We start from the raw sequence: 8,439 nt of genomic DNA, 5'->3' as shown, positions 1-8,439 counted from the left end.
GAAAGAAAGAAAGAAAGAAAGAAAAAAAAAGAAAGAAAGAAAGAAGAAAGAAAGAAGAAAGAAAGAAAGAAAGAAAGAGAAAGAAAGAAAGAAAGAAAGAAAGAAAGAAAGAAAAAAGAAAGAAAGAAAGAAAGAAAGAAAGAAGAAAGAAAGAAAAAAGAAAGAAAGAAAGAAAGAAAGAAAAAGAAAGAAAGAAAGAAAGAAAGAAAGAAAGAAAGAAAGAAAGAAAGAAAGAAAGAAAGAAAGAAAGAAAGAAAGAAAGAAAGAAAAAAGAAAGAAAGAAAGAAAGAAAGAAAGAAAGAAAAAAGAAAGAAAGAAAGAAAGAAAGAAAGAAAGAAAGAAAGAAGAAAGAAAGAAAGAAAGAAAGAAAGAAAGAAAGAAAGAAAGAAAGAAAGAAAGAAAGAAAGAAAGAAAGAAAGAAAGAAAGAAAGAAAGACATCACTTAGGTGTTGCAAGTGGTAGGACTTTTGCCTTGCATGCGCTAACCTAGAACAGACCCGGGTAAGAGGACGCTCACAAACAGGACTATCTGAGTCAAGTGTCCAAGAGGAACGGTCTTTGCATCAAACACAGTTTTCCTTGTCTAGAAGTTCCAGGAAAATAAAGGGAAAACAAGTTAGCCAAGGTCGAAATGGTGGGCACAAAATTAGAACGGGGCATTTGTTTTAAGTGCCACCAGGACTAGCAGCTGGGGGTAACTTCGTTTATTGAAACCAGGTCTGTGTAAACCCTAACTGTGGCAACTTTGAGTCTATATGGGACAAAGGTGGAGCAAAGGTGAGTTGAGAAACTGAGTACAGCAGCCATTTGATCTAGGGCACAGATCTGCAGTAGGGCTCGGGGTTCTCCACCACAAGCCAAATTAAAAGGTGGAGAAAGGGACTGAGGAACAAATGTGAGTGAAAGCTACATTTTACTGGGCAGAGTCGGCCGTGGAGAAACCACTCTGAGGCAGAGAGGTGAAGGGAAAAAGTCAGCTTTCCAAAACTGGTTAGCCTGCAATTCAGAAATAGTAGTTTCTTTCCAGCACCCTCCTACCTACAAATCATAATCACAAACTGCAAAGGGATACTATTTGTATTTAGTATTTAGGTATTTATTTATTATTGGGAGGCCATTGTAAATTAGGCAGAGTCCTTTATAATTTCTATTCAGGCATTTAGTGAAAGCGAATTAGGGGCATTTTCACCACCATTGTTGATCTCCCTCCACCAGAATTCTCAGCCTGCATCCTGTACCCTCTTCCCCTTAGGGCCCGGGTCTACTAGGATAACAAGAACTTTGGCTTGGGTATTTACGTTCTGACCCTTCTTTTTTTTTTCTTTCTACCCATTGCACCTGAGACCACTTGGCCCCTGGGTCCCATCCACATTTTATTTTATTTTCTCAATTGTAGAAAGACGTAGAATATGAGTAAAACAAAGTGGATTCATGAGGGAAACTCCAGTTTTGCATCATAATAAAAGGTAAATTTTTAGAGCCAAATGTTAAGGCAATAAAAAACCCTGGAATGGTCAACCAGGACATCAAAAACAGGTGAAATGTGTTATTTTGTCTACTAAATTAGAAAATATCAATAAGGGGCCGGAGAGATAGTAGCATGGAGGTAAGAAATTTGCCTGGCATGCAGAAGGATGGTGGTTCGAATCCCGGCATCCCATATGGTTCCCTGAACCTGCAGGGGGCGATTTCTGAGCATAGAGCCAAGAGTAACCCCTGAGCACTGCCGGGTGTGACCCCCCCCCAAAAAAAAGAAAAGAAAATATCAATAAAAATTATATTAAATAATTAAGAAATTACAATGATATGGGCAACCAAACTACAAACTACTACAAATAATATAAATGGATATAACTTTTCTGAAGAAAATTAATAGGTAGTTCATTGTGTGTGTGTGTGTGTGTGTGTGTGTGTGTGTGGTTTTTGGGTCACACCTGGCAGTGCTCAGGGGTTACTCTTGGCTCCATGCTCAGAAATTGCTCCTGGCAGGCACGGGGGACCATAATGGACACCGGGATTCAAACCGATGACCTTCTGCATGAAAGGTAAACGCCTTCCCTCCATGCTATCGCTCCAGCCCCAGGAAGTTCATTTTATACCTATTAATTCTATTTGTGGAGTCTGATTTTTAAATATTGGAAATACAAAAATATTTCTTGTTTTGCTACTCTGATAAAGTATTAGTTCTTTTTTTTCTATTTTTTATAGTATAAATGGTCAAAAATATTTAAAAATATTTAAAGATTAACAAAAGAAAGAAATATTTACTCCAAAGATGTTATATTACTATCAAACTGTTTTCAGAAAATGTATTCATAGGGGAAAATTTTCTTTATCTTGATGTTAGAATTAAGGGTGCTTATTTTTCTATGTTTAGTAAATGTTTAGAGTTATATACCAGATATGCATTTTTATCTGAAGAATAATTCTAACAAATTTTCATTAGCATGATATGTTCTCCAAATCGCTTCTGCTTTCTCTAATTTGGGAAGAAAGCTAAAAAAGAAGTAAGAGAAAGCGAAAGCTGAAAGAGAGAGAAGAAAGTAGAAAATAGAAAACATTTTTAGGCAAAGTGTAGTGAAAAACATACAGAAATATTTCTGGTAGTGTTCACTTTATCTCTGTCATGTGTGGGATCTAAAAGCATATAACATAGTGAAGGAATGGAAAATGGTCAAAAACATCAAAACTTAAGAACTGCTGTTAAGATCATAGAATAGCCATAGAAGAAGGTCCTCTAGGAAGGTTGAAGGTGTTGTAGGAGGGTGTTCTGTGAAGGGGTTGGTGCCGAAGACACTGTATCACAAAACCCTATAAATTAATAACATAGCAAATTAAAGTTTAAAATTAAAAGTTGGTGAACAGTATTATAGAATTAAATGTGAAGTTAAAAACAGCATAAATCAAAGCAGAGTTTGAAATCAGACTTTAATAACTTAAGAATTTTTAAATGAATAGTTTCATATAATATTCTTGCTTTCATGCTCAGGAAAGTAGAGCAAAAATTATCTTTTAAAAGTTCCTTGGAAGTTCACAGAAGCACAATCCCTGCAACAGAAATGTTGTCTAGGTGAAGATGGAATTCTGTTCAGATTAAAACATTTTCTAAATGCTTTATAGAAATGTTTATAAAACTATGAAATAAATGGATAACTCTAATGAAGATGATTAGTTTTATCATGGATAGTCTGGGAGTCAGCAAACTTATTTGGGGGGGGAGGCAGATCTTAAGGGTTAGATTCCTGGTTCTCTGCGCAGAATGACCCTGGTAGTACTTACCAACCATGGATCAAATCAGCTGCCAGCTTTAACTCCTATACTATCCCTGGCCCCATAGATCTTATTCTGTGAATAACTAGATAGTAAATTCAATACAGGAGTTTGAGGTTCGTGAGTCTATCAAGACTCAAGTTCTGTAGTTCAGACAATATGAAAATAAAGGTATAAAGCTTGTCTACCAATAAAATGATATTTATGATGAACCTGAGTAAAATAGTGCAGTAGGTAGGGCACTTTGTCGTATACATGGCCCCCCCGAGTTCATCCCAGAAACCCATACAGTCTCACAAATCGTACCTAGGAATGATCCCTGGAGTGCAGAGCCAGATGTGAGTATTGGAGCTTCTTCCAAGTGTGCTAGAAACAAACAAAAACAAAAGACCAACTCTTATTTATAAATAGAATGGGGCAGATTAGCCTTAAGACTGGTGTTTTCCTGCCCTTAACTAAACTATAGATAGTTTATTTAACATAAAACCTTAGTCAGGTGTAGTTTTATAGGTCAAAGAAATAAAAGGAGCGTATGAAAGGAATTAAGGGCATTTTGGAGATGTGACCTGTAAAACCTGTCCGAAAGCCATACATACTAACCTTGACCCCTATTATAACGAGCTCCAGCCTGTTTTGGACTACAGAGAAGCCTGCTTATTTATTAACTGAGTGGCAGGAATTTCTTTACAGAGGACACTTACCCACTAGGTAACCTGTCTATAGAAGACAAGCATTCCCAATCCCCTCTAGGGAAGATACACAATTTGTTTGTCATATCTACCATGATTTTCATAGCAAGTTTAAGTCATAGCTACCTTACTGTCTTATAAAAATAGTTTTAGTTTTTAACAATATACAATTAAATTAATTAAAGGAGATAATTTTTATCTGTATATGCTTTTCTGACTATTTTTCTAGCTTCTGTTATTCAAACTTAATCTTAGGACCTTCTGACCAATGATATATTAAATATTTTTCAACTTATTGTATGGTTGAGCCCCAAACTACATAGGGCTGGACCCCTCAACCTATCTATATGTCAAAAAAATTCTGAAATAGGTCTAAAACTTTGAGGGCTGCAGAAATAGCATAGCAGTGGGGCATTTGCCTTGCATGCAGCCAATCTAGGATGGACAGTGGTTCAAATTCCAGCATCCCATATAGTTCCAGGAGCCTACCAGGAGCAATTTCTGAGCACAGAACCAGGAGTAACCAGTGAGTGCCACTGGGTGTGACCCAAAAGCAAACAAAAATATAGGTCTACATTTTGTACAGAAAAACCTTTAAACTAATTTCTTAATTCTTTATGAATTCCCAATTTGCAATAATTTTAACAATTATCAAACATCTTGATTCAGTTCATTTTATGTCATGACTTTTAATATTTTTTGTTCATCTCTAAGACTTCAAGTCTTTTTCTGTCAGACATGATATTAGTATATTTGAAGTCCAAATACTGGCTGCAAAAAGTACAGTTGCCCATGAGAAGTAAAGGCAGGTACTGGGGAATAAAATGAGGCACAGTGGGAGAAACTGATTCTGCCCTCTGTAGCCCTCAGAGGTGTCCCCAGAGGCCTATAAAATCTATAAAAACTGCCTCTTAGTTCTAGGCCCCAATATTCAACACCATTTTAGCTATAAATACAACTTTCAGCTAAAGAATAGTATCTTGGTTGGCAGGCCTTTGAATTCCCAATTGGATTCACCCTACCTTCAGAGGTACACAAAAACTAAAAACAATAGAATGACTTAAAATTCTTAAGGAAGCAGTGATTGATGTATCTTTTCAGTAACTAGCAAGATATGAACCCAGGTTAAGATGCATATAATTGGCCGACATTTTTTGATTACAGCAAGACAGTGAAAGAAACTGGTTATTTTCACTTAGTCCTTATTAGTTCCAAAGTAACTATGTTACTGATACGGTGAGCGTCATGTAAATGAATGTCCTAAAATACATCAAAAATGAGAAAAAATATTTATGTAGAAAATGTGTTAATTGTGAGAATTTATTATAGTTATTAGTTGAAAATCATTATTGCTCAATAATAGAGAATAATTAAATTCATTACAGAAACTGCAGTACACTATTACAAAATCATTAAGCTGCTGTCTAGAAAATAGTGACAAAAATAATTATAATTTTTATAACCTTTCTGTTCTTTATTCTGCTATTATTATAACTGATGAGTATCATTATAATTTCTCCAAGAACCTGAGTTCAAGAATATTTAAGAATAGTAGGAAAACCAAATGAGTGACAAGGAGTATCTCTCATATATAGTCTTCTTCTTTATTCACATTTGCAAGTTATGAGATGCCAAGTGGTTTTGAAGTTTGCCCCATTCTCTATTCTCATCATGAAAAGCTTTCATCATGCTCTCACCTTTGACAAATGCTGCTTTTCTTTTTTGTTTTTCTGCAGCTGTGTCAGCTTGTTTCTGCATGCAGTTCCCCAAAAGAACCCATAGAGGGCAAATTTTCAGACCTCACATATGACCTTGACAGTGGTAATGTCTCAGGTTTGAGATTATAAAGAGAAGGAACTGCCATGAGGCCACAAATTCAGACCTTCCCACTTCAGTAATATCAGTAAAGGCTGAAAGCTTCCATACTACACTTTGATTCTACTAACAAAGCAACTTCCAAAATCAAAAGTAACTACAGACTAATATCTTAAACAGACAAAAATCTCTAGTGCCTCCTACTAGAAAAGAAAACGTAGTTCAGAATCTAAATGACTAGTCAAATCCAGATATAAATGAATGAGTTAGGGCTGGAGAGATAGCACAGTGGTAGGGCATTTGCCTTGCCCACAGCCTATCCAGGACAGGAGGTGGTTTTAATCTCGGCATCCCGTATGGTCCCCTGTACCTGCCAGGAGTGAAGGAAGGAAGAGAGAGAGGGAGGGAGAGGGAGGGAGGAAGGAAGGAAGGAAGGAAGGAAGGAAGGAAGGAAGGAAGGAAGGAAGGAAGGAAAGGAAGGAAGGAAGGAAGGAAGGAAGGGAGGAGGGAGGGAGGGAGGAGGGAGGGAGGGAGGGAGGGAAGGAAGGGAGGGAGGGAGGGAGGGAGGGAGGGAAGAAGGGAGGGAGGGAGGGAGGGAGGGAGGAAGGGAGAAAGGGAGGGAGGGAGGAAGGGAGGAGGGAGGGAGGGAGGGAGGTAGGGAGGGGAGGGAGGAAGGGAGGGAGGGAGGAGGGAGGGAGGAAGGGAGGGAGGGAGGGGGAGGGAGGAGGAGGGAAGGAGGGAGGGAGGGAGGAAGGGAGGGAGGAGGGAAGAGGAAGGGAGGAGGGGGGGAGGGAGGGGGGGAGGAGGAAGGGAGGAGGGGAGGAAAATAGGGAGGGAGAAAGGAGTGGAGGGAAGGGATAGAGGGAGGAAGGAGGTAGGTAGGGAGGGAGGGATGAAGGAAGGGAGGGATGAAAAAAGGAAGGGAGGAAAGGAGGAAGGGAGAGAGCAAGGAAGGGAGGCAGGAAGGGAGGAACAGAGGAATGAAGGAACAGAGAAAGGGAGGGAGAGAGGATTGGAGGGATGGAGGGAGGGAGGAAGGTTACATGATATAAGTTGAAATTAGTTTTTGCAAATAATTACATTATACAGCTCTATCACTTTTTAAATTATATTTTTTATATAATTTTATTTCTTTTGGATTTGGGGGTACTCCTGCAAGTACTCAGAAGCTTACTTCTGCCTTTTAACCCAGAGATCATTCCTCATGACTTCAGTGGACCATATGAGTTGCCAAAAATTAAGTATGTCAACAGGCAGGTCAGCGTAAGCAAGGCAAGAACTCATACATGTTTTTTTACATTTTAAAGTTTATGGAGATTTTGACATATCCTGAGATATTCAGGAATTACTTCTATCTCTTCACTCAGGAATTACTCCTGGCAGACTTGGGGGATCATATGGGAAGTCAAAAATAGAATTCAGGTTGGCACCCAGCCCACTTGCTATTGTTCTGGCTTAATTTTAAATATACTTTAATACAAAAAATAGCATCCTATTTCATGAACTGCACATGCTACTATCTCTATCAAACAATAGATCTGATGGAGAATTTCAGTATCGATGGTCAAATTAGTAAATTCAGTTTGAAGTTGTTTTTCAATTTTAAGAACCTCATCCAACAGGCACGGATACTCACCACTATACTAACAAGGAGGATGATTAAGAATCTTATCTGAAAAGAAAAACAAGTACATGTAATTCAATTCAATTTGATTTAATTTGGAGTTTGGGGCAAAAGTCACTTTCAAATAATATTTTTATTTGATTCTTTCTAAAATTAGCTCTAGCTGATTAACTGGTCAAAAATGAATATAAAAAGAAAAACACATTTCAAGTGCAGAAATTATAATTAATAAGTAATATTTTTAATGACTGTGCCCAGATTTATAGAAAAATCTGTCATAAACCTAATATGAAACAATGCATATTCCTGTTAAATATGGTAATTTCTTTTATTTTGGGGGGAAGAAGGGGATATATTCAGAGGTGTCCAGGGCTTATAGCTCTGTGCTTAGGTATCACTCCTGGTGGTGGTGGTGGGGTAATTAGATGTGATGCCAGGGATCAATCAGGACCTGCCACTGTACTCTAGTTCTAAAATATTGTTCTGATCATTTATATTAACATCATGAAATGTTATGTTGCGGGGGTTGGGTGGGGAGGAGGGAGATTTGGGATATTGGTGATGGGAATGTTGCACTGGTGATGGGTGGTGTTCTTTACATGACTGAAACCCAAACACAATCATTTATGTAATAAACTTGTTTAAATAAAAAAAATTTTAAAAAAAAGAAATATTATGTCAGGGCCTGAGAGATAGCATGGAGGTAGGGCGTTTGCCTTGCATGCAGAAGGATGGTGGTTCAAATCACGTCATCCCATATGGTCCCCGAGCCTGCCAGGAACAATCTCTGAGTGTATAGAGCCAGGACTAATATCTGAGCGCTGCCAGGTGTGACCCAAAAAAACAAAAAAAGAAAAAAAAATGTTATGTTAAATTGAAACATTTTCTGACCTGATTTTCTTAGGTAAAATTTTTCATCATAAAGATAAATATAGAATGATTGCTCTCATATGTGGAACATAAATAAAAATAGTAAATTAACAATTGCCTAATGGTAACAGACACTGAGTAACAAACAGAATTAAGCTGCCAAAAGGTGGT

The sequence above is a fragment of the Suncus etruscus genome, chromosome 16, assembly GCF_024139225.1.
Source record: "Suncus etruscus isolate mSunEtr1 chromosome 16, mSunEtr1.pri.cur, whole genome shotgun sequence".
NCBI classification, from domain to species: domain Eukaryota; kingdom Metazoa; phylum Chordata; class Mammalia; order Eulipotyphla; family Soricidae; genus Suncus; species Suncus etruscus.
Note: the sequence above shows the minus strand (reverse complement) of the source record.